The sequence below is a fragment of the Otolemur garnettii genome, unplaced genomic scaffold, assembly GCF_000181295.1.
Source record: "Otolemur garnettii isolate 467f Iridium unplaced genomic scaffold, OtoGar3 scaffold00026, whole genome shotgun sequence".
NCBI lineage: Eukaryota > Metazoa > Chordata > Mammalia > Primates > Galagidae > Otolemur > Otolemur garnettii.
In genome coordinates this window covers 4,103,128-4,111,332 of record NW_003852421.1, presented here as the reverse complement: position 1 = coordinate 4,111,332, position 8,205 = coordinate 4,103,128, and the positions used below count along the sequence as shown (strand labels likewise).

General features: G+C 42.2%; 1 protein-coding gene across 1 annotated transcript in view; it reads right to left on the bottom strand.

Moving 5' to 3' along the window:
- RREB1 (ras responsive element binding protein 1) overlaps positions 1 to 8,205 on the bottom strand; it is a 142,973-nt gene that overhangs the window by 133,088 nt on the left and 1,680 nt on the right. The window lies entirely within an intron of this gene.

Sequence of the window (8,205 nt, the reverse complement as noted above, 5' to 3'; positions counted from 1 at the left end):
GTGATGCCATGGCACTCTACCAAGGGCGACATAGTGAGACTCTATTTAAAAAAAAAAAAAAAATTTGTATTGTGTGTATTCAGAGAAAGGTGGTTTCTTTTTTTTAAATTTTTCACGAGAATAAAAGAAACCCAGGATAAAGGAAACTCCCCACAGTGAAAATGTTTATAAATATGATCTATAATCAACTATTATCAAGTATATATACTGCATACATGCACAAATAAAGCAAGATTTATACTCTGTAGGTTTCTGGTTTGGTATTTTGTTCTAAATCCAAAGAGTAACAGGGAAAAAAGAGAAGTTAAATTATACACAGCCCAACTCTCCTATTAACTCATACCACTAATGAAACAAAACTCTAACTAAGCAGAGAAAATGGGCCCACACATTGGCGCTCTGAAATGATTTCGGTCTTTGATCTGTGTGCCCATCTCTCCTATTTAATGTAAACTTCAAACCAAGAGCCATGAAAAATGGTTATAATTAGTAAAGGCCCCAGTGTGACAGCTTTTAGCGCAATGAGGCATTAACAAGGATTTCTTTTCCTCTTTAAATTCAGCTGAGCCAACTTTAATTTTAGAATTTTTGTCTTTTAAAATTCTTTCCCACCAGTGTACACCTGGTGCACCAAACCTCTGCATGACAAATGTGCTGAAAATGTTAGTTTATGCCCATCTCCTTTGCTGAATTTGTAGCACAATTTAGGCCTTAAATTCCAAATTATATGTGGCTCTTCTCCAATTTCCAAAAACTCCCATTTTTTGGTATTAGAAATCAACAAAGTATCAAGGAAGCACCAACTATGCAATCATGCTAGTTACAGCGGGTGGGTAAATATTCTTGAGGTGGGGGAAACACGTTAACAGACCAATTAGAACACCATAATAGGATGGGGGCCTAAATCTCCCCAGAAGAGGTAATATTTTGAACTGGATCTTAAGAGTAAGAAATGTTCCTTGCCAGGGAAAGGGATGGGGACACAAAAGAATGAACAAACCATGCAAAAGCAGGGGTAGTAAGAAATTATTCAGTGTGACATTGGTATAGAAGAAGGGAGTGATAAGACCTAAGACTAGAGATTCCCTTTGGAAGCAGGCAAAGAAAGGTCCTTGCATGCCAAGTTAAGGAGTTTGGATTTCTTCCTGTAGACAACGGGGAGCCAAGAGATGTTTTTAAGCAGGCAAACAACACACGCAGCTTTAGTTTTTGAGGATGATGACTCTGGCAGAGGAGTGGGGGGTAAACTGCAGTAGGGAGAAACTGGTGGCAGGAAATTAACTTAGGAGGCGTGTGCAACTTGATGAGGGCCTTAGGTCAGGAGCAAGGGAGCAGCTGATGTCAGAGCCAGACTGGAGTGTGGTTTGAGAGAAGTTCTGGTAACTGACTGAACGTGGGGGACAAGAGAGACAGGAGTCAGAATAGCAGTGAGGTTCCTGGACTGGAAAACTGGGTGGATGGTGCATGTAAGATCACCTTCCAGAAGGAAGGGAGATGACTTTCAGTTTTACAAGTACCTGCAGAGGGACATACCGGTAGGGTGCTAGAAAGTTCCAGCTTGGGAGAAGTTGTAAATGGAGACAGAGTTGGGAACTGCCAGTGTATAGGAAAGCACGGAATGCCCAGGCGTTCCCCAAAGGACCATAACTTGTGCTCAGGTACACAGAGGTGCAAAGGTGGCTGCAGAGCAACATCACGGATCACCATCAGAGCACCTGCCGTCAGTCAACAGGGTGCTTAGTCTGCCCACAGGTTTCAGATGGAAAAGGAGCTATCTTCAAGCACTGTATGTGTCTACAAAGTAAGACATGGGGCCACTTTGGGGGCAACTGTCTGCCTACCACAGGCAGCCCTTCCTTTTCTGGAATTCCATGTCCCCTGTCTTCCTGCTTCTTCTCCCTTCAGGATTCCCTTGCCTCTTGTCTGGGCTGAGGGGTGGGGAGGAGGACAAAGGTCAGGCCATTGACACAGCTAAAAAAATCACTCCTGTCACTATATTAGACATTTCTGGTCTGAGGTCTGGGTGTCCTAGAATGTAAAAATCATCACTTGTCTCCTTCCCTGAATCCTCCCCATCCCTTCTACCATGGCAGCTGGCTGCCATCCAGCATCTCAAGAGGACACGTATGGACAGAAGACCCAGCTCAGAAACACTGCTCTAGAAAAGGGGCAGTTATGTAAGAATTTTGCAAAAGTGTGAGAAAATAAAATAAAGGAGACTACAAATGCAAAAAGTAAGTAAGAGCTAGTTCAAAGGCTTAACTTTTTTGTCTCCAAAAAGGCATTTTCCAAGGCCAGGCATGGTGGCTCATGCTTGTAATCCTAGCATGTTGGGAGGCTGAGACAGGTAGATTGCTGGAGGTCAGGAGCTTGAGAACAGCTTGAGCAAGAGTGAGACCCCGTCTCTAAAAATAGGCAGGTGTTGTGGCGGGTACCTGTAGTCCCAGCAATTGGGGAGGCTGAGACAAGAGGATCACTTGATCCCAGGAGTTGGAGGTTGCTATGAGCTATGATGCCACAGCACTCTAACAAGGGCAACACAATGAGACTCTGTCTCGAAACAAAAACAAATAAACAACAACAACAAAAATGGTACATTCCACATAACTTAACCCATGCGGGAGGACTGGCAGATGACAGCAGCCGAGCCAGAGCAAGTTTTCACCTACCAGAACAGCTTCATAGGGCCAGTGAATCTGGTTTGTTTTAGAAGCAGATGAGTTCTAAAAGTTTTATTTATGATGAGATTTTTCAGATAAATTTAATGCCAATTAAGGCTTTCCCCAACCCCAAATTTTTTGAGAAATCTTGAACTTGCCAACCATGGTAATATATGGGCACAGAAGAGCTTACATAGGTTTTCAGAATTTCAGATCTCCCTACGTATCACATGCAATACAGAGAGCATAATACCCATTATGCTGATAAAGGCCAAGGCTACTGCACTTCTCAGGCAGGTGGCTTTCAATTTAGGCTCCACTAACTTTGGGGGCTACTCTGTGCACACAAAAACCAGTAGCACCCCTCCCCCCTTTCTTCCCAACTAGGAAAACACTCAAAAATGTCTTTAGACTTTACCAAATGTCTCCTGGGGGCAAAATCAACAGGCTGAGAACCACTGCTTTACAGAATGACTCTCTAGCCTAGCACCTGCCTTTTCCTTAAAACTCCTCCCTAAATGAACCTTTTTAAGAATTCTCTAGTTGTTGGTATCCATTGCTCAAATCAAAAAGAAAGTACTGAGTTTCCCCAATTTGAACATCTATTCCTAGGCAAATTTTGCCTAAGATAACAGAGTTGTGCAAAATTCTGGTAAGGAAATCCAATGTGGATACCCACAAAGCTTCCTAAGCTCAAAATATACCACTTTCTTCCATATATAGACTATGACATCCTGGAACATTTATTTTATCCTTCCAACAATCTCATGAGGTAGAAAAAGCTACTGAAAAGATGCACAGAATCCCATTCATCAACAGAAATGCTACCAAAAGGCTAACGTTTCTCTTTATATCCCCTTACACCATCACATTCAACCACAGATTTATTCTAAAAAGGACTTGGTCTTATTTCAAAGAAAACACAGAGAGAAATAAATAGGCAGTATATATTTAATGCTAAGTCCACTGAGGCCAAGCATATTGTAAAAAGCAGCTACTTTACACAGCTAGTATAGATTTAGGAGTCCTGGGTCTGGGCTCGTTTTATTACCAGCCCTGGATGGACCACAGAGCAGTTGTAAAATGGATCAGTATGCCCACCCAACCCTCAGTGTCACTTTGAGCATAAACTTGTCATCTTTTACTTAAGGCCTTCACAAAAGTAGGGTAACATTAACTAAATTGAAGAAAGTACACCCAATTAAAAAGGAAATTTGTTAAGTAATTAACCAGAAATATCACACGTTATCTGTAACAATCCTATACCCCCCTTCTCTGAAAAAGGAGGAAAAGGGATGAAACACCAAGCAAGCTGGGGGAAAAACAAATAGAGTATTTAAAAGCTTTATCTAATTACCCCCACTGAGACTTTTTCTCTTCAGTCTGGCGGTCTGACAAAGCCTGTGGGGGTTTTCATTCTCCTTCTCCACCCACTGTCATGAGGTCTGCAAGCCCTCAGGTGAATCCCTGCAGGAGCAGTCAGTACCCAGGCCCGGAACTTTACAGAGGTTTTCAAATTCTCTTAGCATTAGTTGCTTGAATCACACTGAACAAACAATCTCCACCCTCTCCCACTGCTTTTGTCTGAAGCACCTATTCACAGGCAGCCACCTTTACTGATGGGCAGACTAACCAACCTGTACCCTAAAGTCCCACCAAAAAGATGCACCAGTCACACCCTGCCCCCTTCTCCCCATCAGCTTCACCCCACCCACCTAGGCCAAGGCCGAGTGTAGTCCCCAGCCACACTCTGAGGCTGCACTTGGAACCACACTAAACACTCAGGGAACACAAGAGAAACTGAGATGAGCACAGTCGATGACACTGCCCGACGGGACTAACATAAAAAGGAAAAACTCCTCTCCACCTTCCTCATTCTTCTACCTTGGTAGTAATGAAAACAGCAGATGGTTTTCCTTTCTGTAATCTGCCTTCTCTGAGAGTGGGGGAAATTAAAAATAAGTGATGCATTTCAGAAAGCACATCGTCTGCCTCTCTCTGGGTTTCATATGGTACACCTTTTACCTTTGATATATGGGGAGGCCCCTCCCCACCCCCTACCCCTGGCTTAAAAATCACTATCTGCTTTTTGAAGAAGGCCACAGCTATTTCTGCTCAAAAGTCATTCTTCAAGTCTAAAAGGAGGAGAAAAAAGAGAAAAGAAACAGAAAACTCATTTACTAATTTCTTAAGTATATTGGGATATTAAAAATGAGTCAACATTGACTGTTCAACAAGTCAGATGTACAAAATAACCTTGACACAGAGAAACTTTTTTGTTGTTGTTCCTTTTGAGACAGAGTCTCACCATGTTGCCCCTGGTAGAGTGCTGTGGCATCACAGCTCACCAGCAACCTCAAACTCCTGGGCTTAAGTAATTCTCCTGCCTCAGCCTTCAAAGCAGCTGGTACCACCAAAACGTCTGGCCATTTCTTCGTTGCAGTTGTCAGTGTTGCCTAGCGGGCCCAGGCTGGGCTCGAGCCTCAGGTGAATGTGGCCAGCGCCCTACTCACTGAGTTACAGGCCGAACCAGACATAGTAGGCTTGCCATTCAACCAAGAGATGATGGTTGCCAGTCGTGGCTTCAATTAGATTTCAACCACTTTATCACACTAAAACATTTCAAGATCCTGAAGCATACAATATGTAACAGAAATGTAATGTAAATCACACTTCTTTTTGTTTTCTAACATTTGGGCAGTCCTTCCAAAGATACTCTGAATCTAATATGGATATTTTAAAAAAGGTACCCCTGAAATGGGCTGAATAAACGGAGCCAAGGAGGTGGAGTTGAAAGGGAGGAGCCCTATCCAGACCTAATCTTAGGGAATGGTAATCTCAGGAAAGAGGGAAAGAAGGCTATTGTCCCTTATCAGGAGAGGTAATATTGCATACTTTCTATTGATACATACTGGCTTTCTATCTTTTGAATGTAAATCTGTTTAATTAGGAGTAAAGGTAAAATATCACTTTATGGATCATGCAGAATTTCTAAAATGAACGAAAAAGTTGTTATTAATATATGATGTTATCCTCAGGAAGTTTTAACCTGAACATATGGGCATAAACAAAAAGTCCACTCAGACAAGCTGCCATCTGACACCACATGGTTGGTAAGAGTACTGAACTTCAATTAAAGACATTTATAAAAGTAAGAGATTATATTTAAATATAATAACAAAAAGAAAGCAAACTTTAACATCCCACCTTCCCAGGTCAAAGGACATAGAGAATTCAGATATTAATTAAACCTAGTAAATAACACAAAACAGAAAAGGACTCCCTTTCAAAAATGCTTCGGTTAATTTTAGCATCCTTGTTTAGCTGCTTAGCAACCCTTATCCTATGACCTTCTAAGCACCACCTACTTTTCAGAAGGATAATGAATAGAAACATCAAAAGAATTCACTTCTGACTGTTTCCAGACAGTGTATTTAACTAATTTTTGTAGGAGTTAAATTTATATTAAATATGCCATGCAAAACACTAAAAGCGTCGTGCTTTTTTAATTCATCAACCAGGAAATATCCTTAACTGAAAGTGATAACTGATGTTAGCAAATGAGCCTAAGATAGCAAGTGAGGACTTCCAAACTGACCTCAAAAGTGGACCAACACAAGCAGCTCAAAATTGGAGAAGTAAAAATGAAAGCCAGGTAAGGGCAGCTACATTCCATAGTGCCTGGCCTACCGCAGGTAACCAACAAACAACTGCTGATCAGATGGAAGAGTAATAAGGTTAGGCTTATTTTCCTCTTGCAATATGCTGTATCTGTGTTGGATGCAAAAAAGACCTCAGGAGTCTGCCTGAAAAACTTTAAAATAAAAGACCCTTCAATCCAAAGGTCACTTGGATGATGTAAATAGTTAGGAATGAATGCACCACCTGTACAAGCTGAGTAAGACTCAGGTTCCCCATCACATAAAAAGTACTCGTCTGCCATTCAGGCTCAGAGTTTGAATTTCTAATGAGGAAATAAAGCAGAATGTAGAAAAACCCAGAGGATGATATTCCACATAAAAGTATCAGTAGCATTTCTTAAAAGTTCTAACACATCCAGCAAATTCTCTTTAAAGAGAAAACATCCTAAAATGCTACCAGGTTAGCAGTAGTTTTAACAACGGTAAGACAGTGCAAGTTCATTAACCTAAAATGGAGCAGAAGCTAAGCAAATAATTAAATCAAAGAGATACTCTCTCCCTTTCTTTTGTTAAAAAGGGGGAGGTATTTTTTTAACACATTTAAAACTTGATTAAAGCCATTCAAATGTTTAATTCATCAGTGTAACCAAAGCTCAAAGCACATCAAAGCAGGACCCATCAGCCGGTACCCAGAAGGCTCCCTCCAAAGGGCGGAGGCAAAAAAAACAAAACAAAAACCCTTAAAATTAGTGGTCCGCCTTCGTATTAATTATTTGAAAAATATTTCGAAGCCATTCCTTCAAAAGTTCTATGTACTCCTAAATGTAGCACAGAACAAACTCTTTGATTTTCTTTTTCTTTCTTTTTTTTTTTTTAAGGAGCTTTTAACTAAGACTTTAGCCTCCACCTCTGACTTCCGGGTTAAAATATGTCTTTAGAAACCCTACCTGCCTACTTGAAAAAGCACCAAATCTAGAGGATGCTTTTCACGGGCGTGAAAAAACAAAAAACACCATCATACATGCTTTTCTTTGCAGTTCTTTCTCCCACCTTCCACTTTAATAAACTTATTTCAGAATAAATTCCTGCACATGCACAGAACACCACATACCTAAATGCAAAGATGTCAAAAACAGAAGGATGCACCCAGCACCTCTGCCTTTGCAGAAAATCATTCAAGTCTTCTTAAAACAGCAAATGCTTCGCTACTTCCAGCATCCCTACCCAACAGGCAAACTATTTCCATTAGCTTTTAAGGGACTAAGCTTAAATCTAAACTCTAAAACTATACTCACTTCTCTACTAATGAAAATCTCCGACACGTTTCTCGACATACCAGAAAGTTATTATTTTAAAATCACCCTTCTCTATCACTAACAGCAGCAGAAACAGCAACAGCAGCATCCTCAAAAGCAGAAGAAAACCCCTCCAAAGTGCCCCGAATGTGCGCTGCTGCTGGCTCTGAAGCCGTGTAGAATTTCGTAATGGAATGTGAACTGCTCGTCCGGATCTGGGCTCACGTTCTATCTCCTAACCAGTAAGGAGCGAGGGAGGGCAAATCTGCTGAGCAAGGAGAAATACTTTCCTCCTCTTTTATAACTCATCACGGATGCACTGAGGACGAGGGACGCAAGCTGCACGCGGCGCCTGTCAAGCAGCCCGCCCGGCCCGCGCCCCCAGACCCCTGCCCTGTCCCGCCCGGAAAGTTAGGCTGCCCTTGCGAGAAGGGGCTCGGTCGCCGCGTCCCGCACTCACGCGCGGCCGGAGAGCGAGTCACATCTTCGACGCGCCCTTGGCCGGGTCCAGAAAACACACCGCTTCCCAGGGAGGGGGTCGGCAACAAGAAGGACCTCCCCGGCTCCTTAGCGACCATTAAGGTCGCAGTTTCCTAAGAGACCGCGAGC